Here is a 27,041-nt window from a genome sequence, read left to right as displayed (position 1 = left end):
CTAATAAAAGTCTCAATCAACCAATCAATCTTTGCATCAGTCCATTTTAAAAATAAAATAAAATTTTAAATTTTGCCATTTTTTAATCATTTCTAAAGCCCCATCAAAGAAACATTCAGCATGATCTCTGTCGTTCTTTCAGTCAGAAACTTTCCAGTACAGCAAAATTGGAGGAATATGCCTGTATCTGCATAATGCAAACCTCAATATATAATTTACTCTGCTCTGTGCTGAAAAAGCGAACAGGGTGTCGCAAAACAAGCTTGTCGATGCACTGTAGGAGTTCATCCAGAATGTGCACCTACTGAGTCATGGGTAAGTGTCTTTTATTTACGGTGTATTCCTGAAATATTGATATCTTCTAAGAACACAATACAAATAACAATAAATTGTTATTAATACAAAGATATGTACTTTCTGCAGGTGTATATAGACAGGCGTACCACATGACCTTATATTGTAACATACCATAAGTCTCTAAAAGGTACAAATGTGCAGTATGGTTTAAAAGAGAAAAGAAACCAAAGCGTGGTACTTCACAGCAAACATGCAGTAGTACATACTTGCCAACCTTGAGACTTCCGATACCGGGAGGTGGGGGGTGGGGGGTGGCGTGGTCGGGGGTGGGGCGGGGGGGGGGGGGGGGGGGGCTTGGGGTGGTTAAGGGCGTGGTTAATATGGCAGTATATTTACAGTTAGAATTCACCAACTCAAGTATTTCATATATATATATATTTATTTTATTATACATATAAATAAAAGAAATACTTGAATTTCAGTGTTCCGGAGGCTGTCCAGTAGATGGCAGCATTGTCCTGTTTAACTTCTCCGTTCATGAATGAGTATATCATTTTGGCCACCGTGTTCAATGGAGAAGTCTGTTGTACAAAATGTACAGGCAACATACACACCCCTTCCTCTTCGAACTGTCCTGGATGAACTGAAATTCTTGTTTCCATTCGTTTTGGAACTTGCAAGCGTATTTCTTCATCTTGCTCGTCGACGGCGTCGCCGTGTCTGTAACTTCCTCGTTCTTCTGCTTCGTCTCCTTGTTGTGTGCGCAGTTGGGCACTCTACTCTCTAAAAGCCGTAGATGTTATGACGTCATTGGGCAGGCAAGCTGTTTATATTGTGGGAAAGCGGACGTGAGAACAGGCTGTCCCCACTCAGGTCCGCATTGAGCTGGAGGGGGCGTGGCCTCCAGCTCCGGCTGAATACCGGGAGTTTGTCGGGAGAAAATTTCTGCCGGGAGGTTATCGGGAGAGGCGCTGAATACCGGGAGTCTCCCGCTAAAACCGGGAGGGTTGGCAAGTATGCAGTAGTATCTCTCCAAGGTTTCTCATTGTCATCCCACTGGGTTGAGTTTTTCCTTGCCCTGATGTGGGATCTGAACCGAGGATGTCGGTGTGGCTTGTGCAGCCCTTTGAGACACTTGTGATTTAGGGCTATATAAATAAACATTGATTGATTGATTGATCCCTTTATAGAGGATGCCTGTGCGTGACTTGGTTTTACGTGGGGAGACTGGTGCACAGACGGTCACCACACGATCCTTGACAGATCCGGGTCAGGGTCCAGTGGCATGGAATCCAAGATGACTGGGGACCCTTTTCTGCTGCAGCCTTCTTCCGCCATCGCAGCCGTTGTGGTAGTTCTTAAATCTACCGTCTCCCCGTTGAGGTCTTCACCGTATCCCTGGCTAGGGGGCAGTCAGGTACTAGGCTTTTACCAAGGGCCACCTCGGGTAACAGTAGTAAAGGGGTTAAACCTCCTAGTGCCCCAAGACCCCAAAGAGGAGCCTCCACTGCCGGATGCACTTTAACGTCATGCCCAGGACAAATAGGCTGTCTACTTACACGTGAATTTTGCAACACTTTTGCCGTGTACGATTTGACTTAGACTTAGACTTAGACTTAGACACACTTTATTGATCCACAAGGGAAGTATTACATGCTCACAAATCTGGATGCGCTCGCTCAAATCTTACATGGCAGAAGTGTCGCAAAAGTCGTGTGTCAGTAGTGTTGGGACTAACGCGTTACAAAGTAACGCCGTTACTTTCGGTGGTAAATAGTAATCTAACGCGTTATCTTTTATATTCAGTAACTCAGTTACCGTTACTACATGATGCGTTACTGCGTTATTTTACGTTATTTTTTATGTAGTATCGGCTAGAAACTGAGAAGATCTGAGTGTGTTTTATCGGAGAGCTGCAAAAGAGGCGACAAGGAAGAGTGTGTGTGTGGGAGGGGGCGTGTCTGTGTTTACTAACAAGACATAATGGCGAAGCCCGAAGCCGAGTTTCTTAACATGCAGATATTCTCACTACTTTTCCTTTGTCGACCACAAAGAAAATAACATTTTAGTTAAATGTAAGTTGTGTCTTGGATCAAAGATCCTATCCTAGCAATTCAAATCTGCTGAAACAGCTACAAAGGCAACATGCTTCGACGAAGCTAGTATAGAGAGACACACTTCACCTCCTAAGCAACAGTGGCTGGATTTTAACGAGGCACTGAATGTACACACACACTCTGTCAATTCTCTTATGTACTCTTTCATTCTAGACTTCTAGAGTGTTTGATTATCACCTCACTCTAAATGTATAGACTATAAAGTTCACAAACATAAAGAGGGATGCTAGTGGGCCAGGCCAATCTTTCCTTTTCTCTAAACTAAAACTGGGGAAATGTGTAGAGTGTTCTGGGCTTCAGACGTGATTTTATTTCACAATTCCTTGAGAGAAAAAAACGCCTGGTTAGGCTTTGTGTATGTAGTGTGTGCCTTCCTTGGATTACAGCTATGTTGTTATTATGCTGTTTGTTACTTATGTATGTTATGTTGCAGCTATTTAAAATAGTTTTGTCATATTGTTCTGGCCTGAAACAAATTGGCCCTTTGAAACATATCTTTGTCTTTGTGTGTTGTATGTAGACCACATTGCTTAGCAGAGTTCAGTGATGCAAATGCATGTCAAGTTGATCAACACATTATATTAATTTCAGTGCAATAACAGTACTGAAATGAAGGCTAAAAGGGCATTTAAGGGGGCCTTAAAAAAATAAATAAAATAAATATAAGTAACTAAATAGTTACTTTTCACAGTAACACATTACTTTTTGGTGTAAGTAACTGAGTTAGTAACTGAGTTACTGGTTTTCAGTAACTAACCCAACATTGTGTGTCGGTACACAGCCTATCATGGTTCTTTCTGATTAGGGACAGACAGACAACTTAAAAGGGATCTGAATACACACACTCAGATTGATACATCTTATCTGTACTGTAAAATTCAAATTTTAATGACAATAAAAGGAAGTCTCTAATGTACAGACACACAAATTAGTAGACACACATGCAAATTGGATTACCGCGGACATATTGAGATACACATTGGCAAATGGTTTTGCTACAATAATACTTCCATAATCAATCAATCAAGAGGTATTTGTATAGACCTTAAAGGCCTACTGAAATGAAATGTTCTTATTTAAACGGGGATAGCAGGTCCATTCTATGTGTCATACTTGATCATTTCGCGATATTGCCATATTTTTGCTGAAAGGATTTAGTAGAGAACATCGACGATAAAGTTCGCAACTTTTGGTCTCTGATAAAAAAAGTCTTGCCTGTACCGGAAGTAGCGTGACATCTGCACATTGTTTACAATCATGGCCACAAGCAGCGAGAGCGATTCGGACCGAGAAAGCGACGATTACCCCATTAATTTGAGCGAGGATGAAAGATTCGTGGATGAGGAAAGTGAGAGTGAAGGATTAGAGGGCAGTGGAAGCGATTCAGACAGGGAAGATGCTGTGAGAGGCGGGTGGGACCTGATATTCAGCTGGGAATGACTACAACAGTAAATAAACACAAGACATATATATACTCTATTAGCCACAACACAACCAGGCTTATATTTAATATGCCACAAATTAATCCGCATAACAAACACCTCCCCCCTCCCGTCCATATAACCCGCCAATACAACTCAAAACACCCGCACAACACACTCAATCCCACAGCCCAAAGTACCGTTCACCTCCGTAAAGTTCATACAGCACATATAATTCCCCAAAATTACGTACGTGACACGCACAAAGCGGCACGCACGTACGGGCAAGCGATCAAATGTTCGGAAGCCAAAGCTGCATACTCACGGTAGCGCGTCTGCTATCCAACTCAAAGTCCTCCTGGTTGTGTTGCTGCAGCCGGCCGCTAATACACCGCTTCCCACCTACAGCTTTCTTCTTTGCTGTCTCCATTGTTCATTAAACAAATTGCAAAAGATTCACCAACACAGATGTCCAGAATACTGTGGAATTTTGCGATGAAAACAGACGACTTAATAGCTGGCCACAATGCTGTCCCAATATGTCCGCTACAATCCGTGACGTCACGCGCAAACGTCATCATACCGAGACGTTTTCAGCAGAATATTTCGCGGGAAATTTAAAATGTCACTTTATAAGTTAACCCGGCCGTATTGGCATGTGTTGCAATGTTAAGATTTCATCATTGATAGATAAACTATCAGACTGCGTGGTCGCTAGTAGTGGCTTTCAGTAGGCCTTTAATCACAAGTGTCCCAAAGGGCTTCACAAACTCACAACATTTTCTGATCTAAACCCACATCCGGGCAAGGGAAATTTTAAAAGACCTGGAAAAAAACCAACCCTAAGTGTTCCCTGCTCCGAATGTAAACTTTGGCACAGTTTGCTCTATCCACTAAGTTAAAAAAACAAAACAACAACTGTATGGTTTCCCCGTCTTCCCTCTGGCTCTCTCGCAGCCTTGCTCGTTTCTATAAAAGGGTTTGAGTGAAAGTGGAATAAGCAGCACGGTGGCGACTTTGTTTTTCTGTTTAACCAAGAAGAAACTGAATTATCATAATTAGATGAGAAGCGAGCGCCACTGGGACCGTCGTGGTTAATAGCTAGGTCAGTTGCTAAATTTATTCTTGGCTTGTTGAGCAGTGCCGCACTTCTGGAGTGAAGTGCGGAATTATGTCTTTCTGCTTTTAACTCAAAAAGACAACTAAATGTTTAATTCTAAATGAGGATAATGGCTCTAAAACGCTGCAATAGTTTACCCAATGTGATGCAAGGTGGTTTTGAATGTACGACTACTCTTACCAGCCATTTTTGCAAAAATCTATGCTCTGTTTCACTGCCTTCAAGGCTATTCTGTTAAAAGTACAGTCGCGATCAAAAGTTGACATACACTTGTAAAGAACATCATGTCATGGCTGTCTTAAGTTTCGAATACTTTCTACAACATACTTGTTAGTCCCAAAAAAACATTCATGAAGTTTGCTTCTTTTATGAATTTTAGCTTGTCCTGAATAATTTGGAGGTGGGCGCGGGGGCGTGGTTGGGGGCGTGGTTAAGAGGGGAATATATTTTAGCTAGAATTCACCAACTCAAGTATTTCATATATATATATATATATATATATATATATATATATATATATATATATATATATATATATAATATATATATATATATATTATATATATATATATATATATATATATATATATATATATATACACATATATATATATATATATATATACATATATATATATATATATATATATATATATATATATATATATATATATATATATATATATATATATATATATATATATATATGTATGAAATACTTGACTTTCAGTGAATTCTAGATATATATATATATATATATATATATATATATATATATATATATATATATATATATATATATATATATATATATATATATATATATATATATATTTATTTTATTATACATATAAATAAAAGAAATACTTGAATTTCAGTGTTCTGGAGGCTATCCAGTAGATGGCAGTATTGTCCTGTTTAAGAGTGTCGCAACATTGCTGTTTACGGCAGAAGAACTGCTTTACGGTAGACTAAACGTGACTGCTGTTGTTGTGTGTTGTTACCGCGCTGGGAGGACGTTAATGAAACTGCCTAACAATAAACCCACATAAGAAACCAAGAACTCGCCCTCGATCATTCTACAGTTATGACGTCATTGGGCAGGCAAGCTGTTTATATTGTGGGAAAGCGGACGTGAGAACAGGCTGTCTCCACTCAAGTCCGCATTGAGCTGGAGGGGGCGTGGCCTCCAGCTCCGGCTGAATACCGGGAGTTTGTCGGGAGAGAATTTCTGCCGGGAGGTTATCGGGAGAGGCGCTGAATACCGGGAGTCTCCCGCTAAAAACGGGAGGGTTGGCAAGTATGATTAAACAAGACAAAAGGCAAGGAATCAAACAGAGACAGAATTCATTCATTTGGACTCAATTGAGGAGAGACATGACCACTGTACTCTCTGCACAGTCCTGCACCACGCTCTGACGAAGAAGGTTTTCGTCTTCTCTTTTATTTAGATGTTCAATGTTTACGCAACGACACATTTCTCAACAGGAATGGGGAGTATGTAAACAGTCCTTGTTTTCGGTCACATTGAAGACAAAAGAAGAAGATCCCTCGGGCTTGGGCTTGTCCTGGATTCAGCTTGATCGGGTTTTCGAGGACAATGGATGACCCCTCCCGTCTGTTTCTATCGTACACAGCGGAATCTTCCAAGCGTTTGGCTTGGTGCAACAAAGACAGCTTCTTGTCTGTTCAATGGGAACTCAGAAAGGAAAGTTTTTTGATAATTTCAATACAATTTTTCTGACAGTGGTAGTATTATGCTCTGGGCCTGTTTTGCTGCCAATGAAACTGGTGCTTTACAGAGAGTAAATGGGACAATGACAAGCTAAAATCATCAGCCCGGAGGTTGGGTCTTGGGCGCAGTTGGGCGTTCCAACAGGACAATGACCCCAAACACACGTCAAAAGTGGTCAAGGAATGGCTAAATCAGGCTAGAATGAAGGTTTTAGAATTTCCTTCCCAAAGTCCTGACTTAAACGTGTGGACAATGCTGAAGAAACAAGTCCATGTCAGAAAACCAACACATTTAGCTGAACTGCACCAATTTTGTCAAGAGGAGTGGTCAAAAAATCAACCAGAAGCTTGTGGATGGCTACCAAAAGCGCCTTATTGCAGGTAAACTTGCCAAGGGACATGTAAGCAAATATTAACATTGCTGTATGTATACTTTTGACCCAGCACATTTGCTCACATTTTCAGTAGACCCATAATAAATTCATAAAAGAAGCAAACTTCATGAATGTTCTTTGTGACCAACAAGTATGTGCTCCAATCACTCTATCACAAAAAATAAGAGTTGTAGAAAGTATTCGAAACTTAAGACAGCCATGACATCATGTCCTTTACAAGTGTATGCAAACTTTTGATCGCGACTGTATGTACAATTAACTCTTCAGAATGCAGTTTTTTCCTCTTTCTTTCTTTCCCCCTTTTTAACTCACCCGCTCCAAGAATGTGTTGATTTGCCAAGTAGTGGGTCAGCTTTGCCACAGTGGGGTCCTTCCTGTCGTATAGTCCCCAACGTGTGATGCCCAAGTGGAACCGCAACCAGGGCGGGTGAGTCTCCGCTTCGCTGGTCCAAGAGACTTTGTCGTAGCCTTTCTCCTGACTTCCACTCTGCCTTTAAGAGAGACATCGGAGGTGAGGCACAGACATTGGTCAATATAAGTAAGGGCAGGGTTATGGTAGGGGGTAGCGGGGGGGTGTATATTGTAGCGTCCCGGAAGAGTTAGTGCTGCAAGGGGTTCTGGGTATTTGTTCTGTTGTGTTACGGTGCGGATGTTTAAAAAGTCATACATTTTACTTTTTGAAACCGATACCGACAATTTTGAAACCGATACCGATAATTTCCAATATTACATTTTAAAGCATTTATCGGCCGATAATATCGGCAGTCCGATATTATCGGACATCCCTATCCAAAACTAATATAAAGCATCCAAACAACAGAAGAATACGTGATTATTACATTTTAACAGAAATGTAGATAGAACATGTGAAAAGAGAAAGTAAGCAGATATTAACAAGTAGATTAATAATTCATTTTCTACCACTTGTCCTTAATAATTTTGACAAACTAATAGAATGATAAATGACACGATATGTTACTGCATACGTCAGCAGACTAATTAGGAGCCTTTGTTTGTTTACTTACTACTAAAAGACAAGTTGTCTAGTATGTTCACTATTTTATTTAAGGACAAACTGTCATGATCCGTGGTCCGGATCATGTTTTTGTTCTGTTCTGTTAGTTTTAGACTCCAGGAGTTCCTGTTTTTGTGTGCACCCTTGTTTGTTTTCGTTACCATGGCGACTTATGATTTTCACCTGCCTCTGGTGTCGGGACACGCACCTGTTTCCAATCAAGAGACATGAATTAAGCCCGCTTTTGCCAGTCAGCCGTCCTGGCGTCATTATTGGTTTCATGCCACAGTTTCATGTTCAATGCCATAGTTCATGTTAGTTGTTTCATGCCACAGTTTCATAGTTGTTCCATGCCATAGTTATGTCGTTTGTTTCCTGCTATGCTATAGTTTATGCTAGTTGTTTGCTTCACGCTATTGTCACGCAACCCTCTACGCAAGTCTTGTTTATTTCATGCCACAGTTAAGAGAGTTTTTGCCTGTTATTTTGTAGTTAGATTAATAAATATGTTCCTACCTGCTACCCTTGTCCGGAAAAGTCAGTTTGCATCCCGGGAGAACAAACTTCGCAGCAAGCTGCGACCCCCCCCATCATGACACAAACTTGCAATAAGAAACATATGTTTAATGTACCCTAAGATTTTTTGGTAAAATAAAGCCAATAATGCAATTTTTTGGGGTCCCCTTTAATTAGAAAGGTACCAAAAAGTATCGAAATAATTTTAGTACCGGTACCAAAATATAGGTATAGGGACAACCAGAGGTGGGTAGTAACCCGCTACATTTACTCCGTTACATCTACTTGAGTAACTTTTGGGATAAATTGTACTTCTAAGAGTAGTTTTAATGCAACATACTTTTACTTTTACTTGAGTATATTTATAGAGAAGAAACGCTACTTTAACTCCGCTCCATTTATCTACATTCAGCTCGCTACTCGCTACTGATTTTTATCGATCTGTTAATGCACGCTTTGTTTGTTTTGGTTTGTCAGACAGACCTTCAAAGTAGGATCTATGCATGCCTGCGTTTCACTAATCAGATGCAGTCACTGGTGACGTTTGACTCCGTTTCACCAATCAAACAGAGCCAGGCGGTCACGTGATTAACTGCACATAAAGTTTCAGCGGCAAAACAACAACAACAAGCTTAAGCTTACATGAACTCAACATCAAATTTGAGGAAGCACAACGTTAGTAGATATTTTGGCTGTCACCGGAGGCTGATGTTAGCTTCCCTGCTATGAGTCGCTGTCAAATGTACATCGTGTGGGGACATCTATTAACGCACTGCAGCCTCATAGAGAGACGGACAAAGACACACACACACACACACACACACACACACACACACACACACACACACACACACACACACACACACACACACACACACACACACACACACACACACACACACACACACACACACACACACACACACACACACACACACACACACACACACACACACACACGCACACACACACACACACACACACTCACGCATGCAAACAAACACCTATCAGTTTATGGTTTGCGAAAAGGCTAACTTGTTATTTTCCTTTGTAATATCTGCCTACTGAGCCTATGGTGCTGTTAAGTTATTGTGGCTCAATTTGCCTTAATTTTCTTTATGTTAATGTGTTATTATTTAATATATATTATTGTTTTAGTTGCTTAAGAGATATTCCTGGCTCTGAATTTGCTCATTGCAATTTTTATGTTTTTGTGCATTATTTGTTGCCGTCATCATTAAACGAACAGGTTACTCATCAGTTACTCGGTTCTTGAGTAGTTTTTTCACAACATACTTTTTTACTTTTACTCAAGTAAATATTTGGGTGACTACTCCTTACTTTTACTTGAGTAATAAATCGCTAAAGTAACAGTACTCTTACTTGAGTACAATTTCTGGCTACTCTACCCACCTCTGGGGACAACACTACAATGATATATACTTCAAGTAAAGTCAAGTAATTGTCCAGAATCTGGGTAAGTAAGAATACTTTCAGCTACGTTCCACACTTACCACTGACTGTCACTACTGATGCTCTCCTTCTCATCACCCTCATTGTCTGTGGGCTCATTTGTCTTCACCCTAAGCAGCCAGTCGTCCTCTAGCAACTCTGGTTCTGGCAGGTTGTACAGCGGGTGGTGGAAAAGTGCCTCCAGCCTGGAGGCATCCTTGACGACTTTTCCGGGGCAAATCAGTTTCTTCTCTGCGCCAACGGCCTCAGGCGGCCTGGTCGCATTTAGCTTGTGAAATGTGTCATCCTCTGGATTTATCGATGGTTTATGTGGAGAGGAGGAGACTGGATTTCCCTCCCGGGTATCTGTTCTCGGACTAATGGATGCCGAATAGGAGTTGGGTAGGACGCAGGCTGTCTGGAGGACAGCGAGACAGAACAATGCCAGAATGAGGTGCAGCGCGAGGGACAGACAGGCCAGACAAATGTACACAGAACGAGTAGTTGGACCCAGGTTCCGTCTCATTATGCTGCAAGATGGAGAGAAGAAGAAGGAGAAAAGAATGAGGAACACTTTGAAACCAAAGAGGGTGCTGAGCCTTGCCCACTTCAAACCCAATCATGATGAAATATGTTCTTATTGCTTTTCTAACAGGCTTGGACATAATCTGCTTTGGTCTCCTCAGTTTACATCTCATTGAAGTATTCTTTCATTTGAATCTTTTCTTCTTCTTCTTGCACTAAATTGGAGATGCAACGTGGAATTGATTTTTAGGACAGAAAGTCCACTCATTTTCATTTACGGACAAGCACTAACTCGATGAAAGGTGTTGTTGCCAGGGCAACCTCAGATCACCTGCTTGTTAAAGGCCTACTGAAATTATTATTTTTTTATTTAAACGGGGATAGCAGATCCATTCTATGTGTCATACTTGATCATTTCGCGATATTGCCATATTTTTGCTGAAAGGATTTAGTAGAGAACATTGATGATAAAGTTCGCAACTTTTGGTCGCTGATAAAAAAAACCTTGCCTGTACCGGAAGTAGCGTGACGTCGCAGGTTGAAAGGATCCTCACATTACACCAGCAGCGAGAGCGATTCGGAACGAGAAAGCGACGATTACTCCATTAATTTGAGCGAGGATGAAAGATTTGTGGATGAGGAACGTGAGAGTGAATTGACTAGAGTGCAGTGCAGGACGTATCATTTTTCGCTCTGACCGTAACTTAGGTACAAGCTGGCTCATTGGATTCCACACTTTCTCCTTTTTCTATTGTGGATCACGGATTTGTATTTTAAACCACCTCGGATACTATATCCTCTTGAAAATGAGAGTCGAGAACGCGAAATGGACATTCACAGTGACTTTTATCTCCACGACAATACATCGGCGAAGCACTTTAGCTACGGAGCTAACGTGATAGCATCGGGCTTAACTGCAGATAGAAACAAAAGAAATAAACCCCTGACTGGAAGGATAGACAGAAAATCAACAATACTATTAAACCGTGGACATGTAACTACACGGTTAATGCTTTCCAGCCTGGCGAAGCTTAACAATGCTGTTGCTAATGACGCCATTGAAGCTAACTTAGCTACGGACCTCACAGAGCCATGCTAAAAACATTAGCTATCCACCTACGCCAGCCAGCCCTCATCTGCTCATCAACACCCGTGCTCACCTGCGTTCCAGCGATCGACGGAGCGACGAAGGACTTCACCCGATCATCGATGCGGTCGGCGGCTAGCGTCGGATAGCGCGTCTGCTATCCAAGTCAAAGTCCTCCTGGTTGTGTTGCTGCAGCCAGCCGCTAATACACCGATCCCACCTACAGCTTTCTTCTTTGCAGTCTTCATTGTTCATTAAACAAATTGCAAAAGATTCACCAACACAGATGTCCAGAATACTGTGGAATTGTTCGATGAAAACAGAGCAGTTTGTATGGTGACACATTGGGTACGAATACTTCCGTTGCCGTCGTGACGTCACGTGTATACGTCATCATACATAGACGTTTCCAACCGGAAGTTTAGCGGGAAATTTAAAATTGCACTTTTAGATCCACTATGGACTGGACTCTCACTATTATGTTAGATCCACTATGGACTGGACTCTCACTATTATGTTAGATCCACTATGGACTGGACTCTCACTATTATGTTAGATCCACTATGGACTGGACTTTCACAATATTATGTTAGATCCACTATGGACTGGACTCTCACTATTATGTTAGATCCACTATGGACTGGACTCTCACTATTATGTTAGATCCACTATGGACTGGACTCTCACTATTATGTTAGATCCACTATGGACTGGACTCTCACTATTATGTTAGATCCACTATGGACTGGACTCTCACTATTATGTTAGATCCACTATGGACTGGACTCTCACTATTATGTTAGATCCACTATGGACTGGACTTTCACAATATTATGTTAGATCCACTATGGACTGGACTCTCACTATTATGTTAGATCCACTATGGACTGGACTCTCACTATTATGTTAGATCCACTATGGACTGGACTCTCACTATTATGTTAGATCCACTATGGACTGGACTCTCACTATTATGTTAGATCCACTATGGACTGGACTCTCACTATTATGTTAGATCCACTATGGACTGGACTCTCACTATTATGTTAGATCCACTATGGACTGGACTCTCACTATTATGTTAGATCCACTATGGACTGGACTTTCACAATATTATGTCAGACCCACTCGACATCCATTGCATCCGGTCTCCCCTAGAGGGGGGGGGGGGGGGGTTACCCACATCTGCGGTCCTCTCCAAGGTTTCTCATAGTCATTCACATCGACGTCTCACTGGGTTGTGAGTTTTTCCTTGCCCTTATGTGGGCTCTGAACCGAGGATGTCGTTGTGGCTTGTGCAGCCCTTTGAGACACTTGTGATTTAGGGCTATATAAATAAACATTGATTGATTAATTTACAAGTTAGAATGCATTAAAAAAAAAAACATTTTCATCATGATTGTGAACGATAAGGCTAAAAATTCCAAAAAAGTGCAGTTCCCCTTTAAAGTGCAAGTGTGTGACTGACAAAAAGCAAAGGTCTGACTTTTTGACGCCACCTGTTGGTTGGTATGAATTCGTCTTTAGACCTCGCATATAGTTTGACCCATTTTTTTTTTTAAAGATTGCGTTTCTGGGTAAACAATTTTGCCCAGGGCCGGCCCGTATAGGCAAATGCTAAGGGCGCCGTCCATCAGGGGGCGCCACGCCAGTGCCACAAATGTTGGAGAGAAAAAAAAAAAAAAAAAAAAAAAAAAAAAGTTGGTACTATTATTTCTAAATACAAAAAATAATCGCATGTTAATTAAAAATCAAAGTAAAGCCTATTTAATAGAAATATCATTTGTTACAACATTACGCCATTTTTTTATTATCTGTATCGTTTTTTTAAATTTTTTTATTTTTTTAATTAAATCAACATAAAAAACACAAGATACACTTACAATTAGTGCGCCAACCCAAAAAACCTCCCTCCCCCCCATTTCTTTCTGTTATCAATATTCTGGTTCCTACATTATATATCAATATATATATCAATACAGTCTGCAAGGGATACAGTCCGTAAGCACACATGATTGTGCGTGCTGCTGGTCCACTAATAGTACTAACCTTTCACAGTTAATTTTACTCATTTTCATTAATTACTAGTTTCTATGTAACTGTTTTTATATTGTTTTACTTTCTTTTTTATTCAAGAAAATGTTTTTAATTTAGTTATCTTATTTTATTATTTTTTTTAAAAAGGACCTTATCTTCACCATACATGGTTGTCCAAATTAGGCATAATAATGTGTTAATTCCACGACTGCATATATCGGTTGATATAGGTATCGGTAATTAAAGAGTTGGACAATATCGGAATATCGGATATGGGAAAAAAAAAAAAAATTAAAAAAAAAAAAAAAAAAAAAAAAAAAAAATATATATATATATATATATATATATATATATATATATATATATATATATATATATATATATATATATATATATATATATATATATATATATATATATATATATATATATATATATATACACTAGAGATGTCCGATAATATCGGACTGCCGATATTATCGGCTGATAAATGCTTTAAAATGTAATATCGGAACTGTACGGAGTGGTACACGGACGTAGGGAGAAGTACAGAGCGCCAATTAACCTTAAAGGCACTGCCTTTGCGTGCCGGTCCAATCACATAATATCTACGACTTTTCACACACACAAGTGAATGCAATGCATACTTGATCAACAGCCATACAGGTCACACTGAGGGTGACCGTATAAACAACTTTATCACTGTTACAAATATGCGCCACACTGTGAACCCACACCAAACAAGAATGACAAACACATTTCGGGAGAACATCCCCACCGTAACACAACATAAACACAACAGAACAAATACCCAGAACCCCTTGCAGCACTAACTCTTCCGGGACGCTACAATATACACCCCCCGCTACGCCCTACCCCCCACCCCCACCTCAACCTCCTCATGCTCTCTCAGGGAGAGCATGTCCCAAATTCCAAGCTGCTGTTTTGAGGCATGTTAATAATGCACTTTGTGACTTCAATAATAAATATGGCAGTGCCATGTTGGCATTTTTTTTTCCATAACTTGAGTTGATTTATTTTGGAAAACCTTGTTATATTGTTTAATGCATCCAGCGGGGCATCACAACAAAATTAGGCATAATAATGTGTTAATTCCACGACTGTATATATCGGTATCGGTTGATATCGGAATCGGTAATTAAGAATTGGACAATATCGGAATATCGGATATCGGCAAAAAAGCCGACATAACATTCTCATATAATATGTTAATTTGCTTTCTTTAAGTAAAAAAAAAGGTCAAAGACAAAGCTATTCGGTTTCTTGTGAGTATATACAATATTGTGGAGGGGGCTAAGTTATTATGGAAAATAATAATGTAACGTTAGGTAATTACAGTACTCCCTGGTGTACAGTAATTTGTAAGTCATTTTAGTTAATGCAATATTAAAAAGCACAAATAGAGAACTCTGTAGGATCCCCTTTTTTTGTAATATAGTTGTTAAAGTCATACTGGTTTGATATCTTGTTTTGTGCAGTGCCTTATTTATATTGTATTTTTAATTTATTTTATGCAACTTGTTGACACGTTTTATTTTGTGTTTATGTATGTAAAAAATATTGTATTTCATATATTCATTTTTTATTTTTGTATTCATTTATTTATTCATATTTTTTTTTATCTTGTTAACTATTCTGATTGTTAATTTGCTTTCTTTAAGTAAAAAAAAAGATCAAAGACAAAGCTATTCGGTTTCTTGTGAGTATATACACTTCACTGCCGATGTGTGGGGGGGCGCCACCTAAAATCTTGCCTAGGGCGCCAGATTGTTTAGGGCCAGGCCTGATTTTGCCCCATATTTGGTTCAATGCGGTAATGGCACAAGTAATTTAACAAGGCCTGGAGTAAAAACCACTCAAATATTTCCCTCCTTCAATGAGACATACAGTACAATATCATGTACGGTACTTTCACCTGGCTTTTACAATGCACATTTAAGTAAATGTTTAGCGGATTATAAATCAGTGAGCATGTATATGTTGAAAAAAAAATAGTAATCACAGCAATTTAGACAGACACAAGCATAGGGATTAATTACGTTTTTTGAAAAAAGAAGAAAAACTCGCTGAAAAAAAATCAATCAATTATTGAACTTGCTGCTCCTAAATTCCCCGCGGGCACCGCGGGGAGAAGGAATTACTTACATCTCTTTTCCTTCAAGACCTTTATTTCTTCTCCCGCTCCGTGTTCCCCCACTTCCTCTGCTAATGAGACCGATATGTGATATCTGCCGGCCTTTCCACCACAAGCGTGCACTTTTTGTTATCACCCGCTCCTGTTCAAACAGACGTGTTGTGGTGACCTGTGTCATCGTGACCTGCACCCAAATGGTAGTCAGGCCCGTCTTTTGAACGAGGGGAGGGAAACACACACGAAAGGAAGAACTGGTAACATGTCAAAATGGATCGTTTCCCCAAAGCAATAGACAACAACTATTATTGAGTCATTTTGTTTAAGACGGGGGTGTCCTAAGTGCGGCCCCGCGGGTCATTTTTTTTAACGGCCCCACGGCACATTTTGAAAACACAATTGAAAAAAATGTAAAACATAAAAAGTGGTATAAAAGAGCAAATGTGACAAGAAAATGTTGCAATGTTTACTCCAATAACACAAAGCTGCCATGCAAGCTGTTTCTTTCTTAAAAAAAAAAGAAAAGAAAAAGAATCAAAATCAATGTCATTATGAATTATTGACCTATTCAAGGCTCCAATTACGTCACATTAAATATTCCACTTTGAGATATTTTTTTGGGGAACATGTTGCATATTTTGTGTTTTGCCATATAAAAAAAAACAGAGCTGTTTTTTTTTTTTAAAAGAAGGGCCTAAAACAAACAAACAAAAAACATAATCATATATAAAATGTATAATGCATATGTTCCTTCTTGACTGCACTTAAATGTAGAATATATGTATAATATATGTATATTATTCATATATTATATATATAATATATTATATTATTTATTATTATTATTGTCTATTGTGAGCGAACTGTGGTGCTGAATTTAACCCCAGGGATCAATAAAGTACTTTATATTCTATTCTATTCTATTCTATAAACAACAATACAACTTATAATTGACGGATAGATCTGAAGTTGATCTCGAGATTATTGTGCTAAAGTAAACAGTAAAAAAAAATGTATAATTTATTTTTTAACACTTTAATGAGTAGGACCCTTTTGGATCCCCAATTATTTTAGTGGGATTTGTTTTTAAGTGTCATTGCTCAAAAAATAATAATGAATTAAAATCACTGGAGTTATGAGTTGTTGACCTTAAACAGTAAAAAAAATGTATAATTTATTTTTTATCACTTTAATGAGTAGGACCCTTTTGGATCCCCAATTACTTTAGTGGTATTTGTTTTAAAGCGTCATTGCTCAAAAAATAATAATGAATTAAAATCAATGGGGTTATGAGTTATTAACCTTAAACAGTAAAAAAAAATTATAATTTCTTTTTTATCACTTTAATGAGTAAGACCCTTTTAGATCCCCAATTATTTTAGTGGGATTTGTTTTTAAGTGTCATTGCTCAAAAAATAATAATCAATTAAAATAAATGGGGTTATGAATTATTGACCTATTCAAGGCTCCAATTACGTCACATTAAATATTCCACTTTGAGATATTTTTTTTGGGGAAAATGTTGCATATTTTGTGTTTTGCCATATAAAAAAAACTGAGCTGTTTTTTTTTTTTTTTTTTTAAAGAAGGGCCTAAAACAAACAAACAAAAAACACAAACAATAAAACTTATAACCAGAGGTGGGTAGAGTAGCCAGAAATTGTACTCAAGTAAGAGTACTGTTACTTTAGAGATGTATTACTCAAGTAAAAGTAAGGAGTAGTCACCCAAGTATCTACTTGAGTAAAAGTATAAAAGTATATTGTGAAAAAACTACTCAAGTACCGAGTAACCTGTTCGTTTAATGATGACGGCAAAAAAATAATGCACAAAAACATCAACATAGCAATGAGCAAATTCAGAGGCAGGAATATCTCTTAAGCAACTAAAACAATAAAATATATTAAATAATAATACATTAACATAAAGAAAATTAAGGCAAATTGAGCCACAATTACTTAACAGCACCATAGGCTCAGTAGGCAGATATTACAAAGGAAAATAACAAGTTAGCCTTTACGCAAACCATAAACTGATAGGTGTGGGCTGCACCTGGGAACACACTGCGCACTTCTCATTGGTGTTTGTATGCATGCGTGAGTGTGTGTGTGTGTGTGTGTGTGTGTGTGTGTGTGTGTGTGTGTGTGTGTCTCTCTGTCTGTCTATGAGGCTGCAGTGCATTAATAAATGTCCCCACACGATGTACATTTGACAGTGATTCATAGCAGGGAAGCTAACATCAGCCTACGGTGACAGCCAAAATATCTACTAACGTTGCTTACCGCCATGTGCTTCCTCAAATTTGATGTTGAGTTCATGTAAGCTTAAGCTTGTTGTTGTTTGCCGCTGAAACTTTATGTGCAGTTAATCATTTGACCACCTGGCTCTGTTTGATTGGTGTAACGGAGTCAAACGTCACCAGTGACTGCATCTGATTGGTGAAACGCAGGCATGCATAGATCCTACTTTGAAGGTCTGTCGGACAGACCAAAACAAACAAAGCGTGCATTAACAGATCGATAAAAATCAGTAGCAAGTAGCGAGCTGAATGTAGATAAATGGAGCGGAGTTAAAGTAGTGTTTCTTCTCTATAAATATACTCAAGTAAAAATAAAAGTATGTTGCATTAAAACTACTCTTAGAAGTACAATTTATCCCAATTTATCTACTCAAGTAGATGTAATGGAGTAAATGTACCGTGTTACTACCCACCTCTGCTTATAATTAACGAGATGATTGTGCTAAAAGTAAACAGTAAAAAAAAATTATAATTTATTTTTTATCACTTTAATGATTGAATTGGATCCCCAATTATTTCAGTGGGATTTGTTTTTAAGTGTCATTGTTCAAAAAATAATAATGAATTAAAATCAATGAGGTTATGAGTTATTGACCTTAAACAGTAAAACAAAAATTATAATTTATTTTTTAACACTTTAATGAGTAGGACCCTTTTGGATCCCCAATTATTTTAGTGGTATTTGTTTTTAAGTGTTATTGCTCAAAAAATAATAATGAATTAAAATCAATGGGGTTATGAATTATTGACCTATTCAAGGCTCCAATTGCGTCACATTAAATATTCCACTTTGAGATATTTTTTGAGGAAAATGTTGCATATTTTGTGTTTTGCCATATAAAAAAACTGAGCTGTTTTTTTTTTTTTTTTTTAAAGAAGGGCCTAAAACGAACAAACAAAAAACCATAAACAACAATAAAACTTATAATTGACGGATAGATCTGAAGTTGATCTCGAGATTACTGTGCTAAAAGTAAACAGTAAAAAAAAATTATAATTTATTTTTTAACACTTTAATGAGTAGGACCCTTTTGGATCCCCAATTATTTTAGTGTGATTTGTTTTTAAGTGTCATTGCTCAAAAAAAAAAAAAAGAGTTAAAATCAATGGGGTTAGGAGTTATTGACCGTAAACAGTAAAAATAAATTACAATTTATTTTTTTATCACTTTAATGAGTAGGATCCTTTTGGATCCCCAATTATTTTAGTGGGATTTGTTTTTAAGTGTCATTGCTAAAAAAAAAAAGAATGAGTTAAAATCAATGGGGTTATGAATTATTGACCTTAAACAGTAAAAAAAAAATTATATAATTTATTTTTTATCACTTTAATGAGTAGGACCCTTTCGGATGCCCAATTTTTTTAGTGTGATTTGTTTTTAAGTGCCATTGCTCAAAAAATAACAATGAATTAAAACCAATGGGGTTATGAGTTATTGACCTTAAACAGTAAAAAATTATATATATAATTTATTTTTTATCACTTTAATGAGTAGGACCCTTTTCGATCCCCAATTATTTTAGTGGGATTTGTTTTTAAGTTTCATTACTCAAAAAATAATGAGTTAAAACCAATGGGGTTATGAGTTATTGACCTTTTTAAGGCTCCAATTATTATACAACCTCAAATATTCCACCTATTGGGTGAAAACATTGCATATTTTGTGTTTTTTTTCCCATTAAAAAAACAGAGTTTTCTTTGACAAAAAGAGCATACAACTTAAATCTTTAAACACGTTATATTGATAGATAGACCTAATGTTGATCTAGAGATTTAAAACTTGAATAATAATACAAATAATACACATTTTTAATATTCTTTTTGACCAAAACCCTTTGGGGTCCTCGGGATCAAGACTGATTGGAGGCCTAAATGTATATTTTTTATACATATATTGTATTGGTTTTTAAAATAAAAATATTTTGTGTTTTTTTCCCATTAAAAAAACAGAATTTTATTTGACAAAAAGAGCATACAACTTAAATCTTTAAACACGTTATATTGACAGATAGACCTAATGTTGATCTAGAGATTTAAAACTTGAATAATAATACAAATAATACACATTTTTAATATTTTTTTGACCAAAACCCTTTGGGGTCCTCGGGATCAAGACTGATTGGAGGCCTAAATGTATATTTTTTATACATATATTGTATTGGTTTTTAAAATAAAAATATTTTGTGTTTTTTTCCCATTAAAAAAACAGAATTTTATTTGACAAAAAGAGCATACAACTTAAATCTTTAAACACGTTATATTGACAGATAGACCTAATGTTGATCTAGAGATTTAAAACTTGAATAATATTACAAATAATACACATTTTTAATATTTTTTTTGACCAAAACCCTTTGGGGTCCTCGGGATCAAGACTGATTGGAGGCCTAAATGTATATTTTTTATACATATATTGTATTGGTTTTTAAAATAAAAATATTTTGTGTTTTTTTCCCATTAAAAAAACAGAATTTTATTTGACAAAAAGAGCATACAACTTAAATGTTTAAACACGTTATATTGACAGATAGACCTAATGTTGATCTAGAGATTTAAAACTTGAATAATAATACAAATAATACACATTTTTAATATTTTTTTGACCAAAACCCTTTGGGGTCCTCGAGATCAAGACTGATTGGAGGCCTAAATGTATATTTTTTATACATATATTGTATTGGTTTTTAAAATAAAAAAATATCAAAATGGCCCCCGCTTGCTTTGATATTTCAGTGTGCGGCCCTCAGTGGAAAAAGTTTGGACACCCCTGGTTAAGAGAACAGCTGGACAGAATAATGTAAACAAGCTGGTTCTCTGAGGATTCATTATGTTTGAACAGGACTTTTGACTCATGTCCTCACCTCCAATGGTTGTAGTTTGTATGGATTGGAAAGGGTCACAGGCTTTAATACTGCCACCTAACTAATTATGCAATGTTTCAGTTAATTAGCTCGCTGCTTTGGGTCTGAATGGATAATGAGAGTTGCAGCAGGGTCCCAGCAGAATAGGCCAGTGTTGAAAACCTTAGCCGAGTAATGTGGTGGTACACGGTCCATGATGCATACTAATGAACTATTTCTGCACACTGTGAGAACACAGGGTGGATCATTTATTTGTCATGTTTAAGTGAACTATTGAAAAATACATTGATATTCTTTATGTTTGAACGCTTCATTCACTAACTGTGTGACAAAAAAGATCAGTTTGAATTATACATAGTGTTGGATGTAGAGAACATACAAACCCTTTATTTATTAAATCACAGTTATTGAAATGCAACTCTTTGGTGCATTTGCAAACAGCTAACACGATGTACAAAGCAAACTATAACCTGCTACCCAAGAATGTACATAAAGTCTTCTCAACAAAAGAGGAGAAATATAACCTTGGAGGAAAATCTAATTTAACCCTTGTGTAATGTTCATATTGTTGTTACTCAGGCAGCGTTTAATGTCTCACAATCAAACACTTTTATGTAAAATACTGAACAGATGTTTACCTTATCCCAATAAACATCTGTTCAGTATTTTAACATAAAAGTGTTTGATTGTGAGGCATTAAAAGCCACAAAATGCAACGGGTCCATCAGACCCACAAAAAAGGCATTATTTTAGCATAAAATGCTTTATTTAAAATGTTTTAAAAAATTGCATTATTTAAAAAAAAATCTAATCAGGGGACCACAATAAATGGCATTATTTTAACAAAAAATTGCATTATTTAAAATGTTTTAAAAAATGGCATTATTTAAAAACAAATATAATCAGAGGACCACAAAAATTGCATTATTTAAACAAAAATTTGCCTTGTTTAAAATGTTTTAAAAAATGGCATTATTTTAACAAAAAATTGCATTATTTAAAATGTTTTAAATATGGCATTATTTTAACAAAAAAATCTAATCAGGGGACCACAAAAATGGCATTATTTCAACAAAAAATTGCATTATTTAAAATGTTTTAAAAAATTGCATTATTTTAACAAAAAGTCTAATCAGGGGACCACAAAAATTGCATTATTTTAACAAAAAATTCATTATTTAAAATGTTTTTAAAAAATTGCATTATTTTAACAAAAAATCTAATCAGGGTACCACAAAAATGACATTATTTTTAACAAAAAATTGCATTATTTAAAATGTTTTTTAAAAATGCATTATTTTAACAAAAAAATCTAATCAGGGGACCACAAAAATGGCATTATTTCAACAAAAAATTGCATTATTTAAAATGTTTTAAAAAATTGCATTATTTAAAAAAAAATCTAATCAGGGGACCACAAAAATTGCATTATTTTAACAAAAAATTCATTATTTAAAATGTTTTTAAAAAAATGGCATTATTTAAAAAAAAATCTAATCGGGACCACAAAAATGGCATTATTTCAACAAAAATTTGCATTATTTAAAAAGTTTTAAAAAATGGCATTATTTTAACAAAAAAATTGAATTATTTAAAATATTTTAAAAATGGCATTATTTTAACAAAAAAATCTAATCAGGGGACCACAAAAATGGCATTATTTCAACAAAAAATTGCATTATTTAAAATGTTTTTAAAAAATAGCATTATGTTAACAAAAAATCTCATCAGGGAACCACAAAAATTGCATTATTTTAACAAAAAATGCATTATTTAAAATGTTTTTAAAAAATGGCATTATTTTAACAAAAAATCTAATCAGGGGACCACAAAAATTGCATTATTTTAACAAAAAATGCATTATTTAAAATGTTTTTAAAAAATGACATTATTTTAACAAAAAATCTAATCAGGGTATTACAAAAATGGCATTATTTTAACAAAGAATTGCATTATTTGAAATGTTTTAAAAAATTGCATTATTTTAACAAAAAAATCTAATCAGGGGACCACAAAAATGGCATTATTTTAACAAAAAATCCAATCAGGAGACCACAAAAATTGCATTATTTTAACAAAAAATGCATTATTTAAAATGTTTAAAAAAATGGCATTATTTAAAAAAAAAATCTAATCAGGGGACTACAAAAATGGAATTATTTCAACAAAAATTTGCATTATTTAAAATGTTTTTAAAAATAGCAATATTTTAACAAAAAATTGCATTATTTAAAATCTTTTAAAAATGGCATTATTTTAACCAAAAAATCTAATCAGGGAACCATAAAAATGGCATTATTTCAACAAAAAATTGCATTATTTAAAATGTTTTTAAAAATAGCATTATTTTAACAAAAAATTGCATTATTTAAAATCTTTTAAAAATGGCATTATTTTAACCAAAAAATCTAATCAGGGAACCATAAAAATGGCATTATTTCAACAAAAAATTGCATTATTTAAAATATTTAAAAAAAAATAGCATTATGTTAACAAAAAATCTCATCAGGGAACCACAAAAATTGCATTATTTTAACAAAAAATGCATTATTTAAAATGTTTTTAAAAAATTGCATTATTTTAACAAAAATCTAATCAGGGCACCACAAAAATTGCATTATATTAACAAAGAATTGCATTATTTAAAATGTTTTAAAAAATTGCATTATTTTAACAAAAAATTTTAACCAGGGGACCACAAAAATGACATTATTTTAACAAAAAATCCAATCAGGGGACCACAAAAATTGCATTATTTTAACAAAAAATGCATTATTTAAAACGTTTTAAAAAATGGCATTATTTAAAAAAAAAAATCTAATCAGGGGACCACAAAAATGGCATTATTTTAACAAAAAATCCAGTCAGGGGACCACAAAAATTGCATTATTTTAACAAAAAATGCAATATTTAAAATGTTTTAAAAAATGGCATTATTTAAAAAAAAATCTAATCAGGGGACCACAAAAATGGCATTATTTTAACAAAAAATCCAGTCAGGGGACCACAAAAATTGCATTATTTTAACAAAAAATGCAATATTTAAAATGTTTTAAAAAATGGCATTATTTTAAAAAAAAATCTAATCAGGGGACCACAAAAATGGCATTATTTTAACAAAAAATCCAATCAGGGGACCACAAAAATTGCATTATTTTAACAAAAAATGCATTATTTAAAATTTTTAAAAAATGGCATCATTTAACAAAAAAAATCTAATCAGGGGACCACAAAAATGGCATTATTTCAACAAAAATTTGCATTATTTAAAATGTTTTTAAAAATGGCATTATTTGAACAAAAAATCTAATCAGGGTACCACAAAAATGGCATTATTTTAACAAAAAATTGCATTATTTAAAATGTTTTAAAAAATTGCATTATTTTAACAAAGAAATCTAATCAGGGGACCACAAAAATGGCATTATTTTAACAAAAAATTGCATTATTTCCATTTTTTTTTAAATTGCATTATTTTAACAAAAAATCTAATCAGGGAACCACAAAAATTGCATTATTTTAACAAAAAATTCATTATTTAAAATGTTTTTTAAAAATGGCATTATTTTAACAAAAATCTAATCAGGGTACCACAAAAATGGCATTATTTCAACAAAAAATTGCATTATTTAAAATGTTTTAAAAATGGCATTATTTTAACAAAAAAATCTAATCAGGGGACCACAAAAATGGCATTATTTCAACAAAATATCTTAGGGTACATTAATCATATATTTCTTATTACTATCGAAGGACTCAGAACATTGAAAACCTATCAACATTAATGTTTGTGCCTTTTTGAGTTTGGTGCAACATCTGGCAGAAGCAAAAAAGCTACCGAACTGAAATGATTGGTGTTGCCTGGTAAAAACTGAGGGTGATGTGTGCATATGCGGCTTTTTATCATGCGTCAGCTGGTGACGAGAGACTTTGTGCAGGCTCTCTCTCTCTCTCTCTCTCTCTCTCTCTCTCTCTCTCTCTCTCTCTCTCTCTCTCTCTCTCACTGCTTTTGTCTCAAAACCTGCTCTTTTTTTTGTCATCACCTCTTCTCCTTTTCAGCCCAATGGCACCCATCCTCTCTCACCATCTCCTTTTCCTCCCCTCTCAAAGCTCAAAGGCTTGATCGTAGTGCGTGCATTGACTCGTGTGGCTGTTGCACTCCCGGTATGGATGCCATGAATATTTCATACAGACATAGCGTAGTGGGAGCTATGGAGAAAAATCAATAAAACGATAGAGAAAAGGACAAACGCCGTGACGTAAAACAGGTTGGTGTGATGTAACGAAGGCACAATGCAAATGGAAGGGAACATGGTGGGAAGAGAAGGAGGGCTAGAGATGTAGGAGGTGCTAAGACAGACGTCGGCGAGTAAGAGGAAACTGGCATGGAATACCAAGTAGTGTCGAGGAACCATTGTGTTCAACGTGTTAGTTTATGTGTTTATCAATACCAGCACAATCCACGCGCTACGCTATAGTCTCTGCTTTTCCCGTGTGCACACATTTTAATGTTTCCATCACTTTCTTCTACCCCCTTTTGCTCTCTCGCTCCATCTTTTTCTTCACACGGGGATATCTTGCCGAATAATTCAATGCTGCATCTCTCTGCATGGGAGAGTTGTTGTGTGCATGTAGTAGATGAGGTAGCAGATGGCGGGCAAATAAAAAGGGAGGCTGAAGTAGGAATCACATTTTTCTGTCATGGATGACGTCTGCAAAGGTGACAAAGTGGCACTTGAGTTGCACCACTCGAGGAGCTACTCAAAGGCCTACTGAAAGCCACTACTAGCGACCACGCAGTCTGATAGTTTATATATCAATGATGAAATCTTAACATTGCAACACATGCCAATACGGCCGGGTTAGATTATAAAGTTAAATTTTAAATTTCCCGCGAAACTTCTGGTTGCAAACGTCTCGGTATGATGACGGAGTGAACGGAAGTATTCGGACCCCATTGGATCCAATACAAAAAGCTCTGTTTTCATCGCAAAATTCCACAGTATTCTGGACATCTGTGTTGGGGTATCTTTTGCAATTTGTTTAATGAACAATGAAGACAGCAAAGAAGAAAGCTGTAGGTGGGAAGCGGTGTATTAGCGGCTGGCTGCAGCAACACAACCAGGAGGACTTTGAGATGGATAGCAGACGCGCTAGCGTGAGTACAGTTTTGGCTTCCAAACATTTGATCGCTTGCCCGTACGTGCGTGGCGCTATGTGCATGTCACGTACGTAACTTTGGGGAAATATATGTTTCTTGCCGACTCTGATGGCGGCCGGGGTGTTGTCGAAAGCTACAACGCCCCCTCACTTTGACTTCCTGCGTCTCCGGGCCGCCGACCGCATCGGTGATCGGGTGAAGTCCTTCGTCGCGCCGCCGATCGCTGGGACGCAGGTGAGCACGGGTGTTGATGAACAGATGAGGGCTGGCTGGCGTAGGTGGATAGCTAATGTTTTTAGCATAGCTCTAGGTCCCGTAGCTAAGTTAGCTTCAATGGCGTCGTTAGCAACAGCATTGTTAAGCTTCGCCAGGCTGGAAAGCATTAACCGTGTAGTTACATGTCCATGGTTTAATAGTATTGTTGATTTTATGTCTATCCTTCCAGTCAGGGGTTTATTTCTTTTGTTTCTATCTGCAGTTAAGCCCGATGCTATCACGTTAGCTCAGTAGCTAAAGTGCTTCACCGATGTATTGTCGTGGAGATAAAAGTCACTGTGAATGTCCATTTCGCGTTCTCGACTCTCATTTTCAAGAGGATATAGTATCCGAGGTGGTTTAAAATACAAATCCGTGATCCTCAATAGAATGATGGGTTTTACATGTAAAGCGACTTTGGGTACTTAGAAAAGCGCTATATAAATCCCAGGTATTATTATTATTATTATTATAATTATTATTAGAAAAAGGAGAAAGTGTGGAATCCAATGAACCCTTGTACCTAGGTTACGGTCAGAGCAAAAAAAGATACGTCCTGCACTGCACTCTAGTCCTTCACTCTCACGTTCCTCATCC

This window comes from Entelurus aequoreus, linkage group LG25 (genome assembly GCF_033978785.1).
Source record: "Entelurus aequoreus isolate RoL-2023_Sb linkage group LG25, RoL_Eaeq_v1.1, whole genome shotgun sequence".
Taxonomy (NCBI): domain Eukaryota; kingdom Metazoa; phylum Chordata; class Actinopteri; order Syngnathiformes; family Syngnathidae; genus Entelurus; species Entelurus aequoreus.
This window is presented reverse-complemented; position numbering follows the sequence as displayed.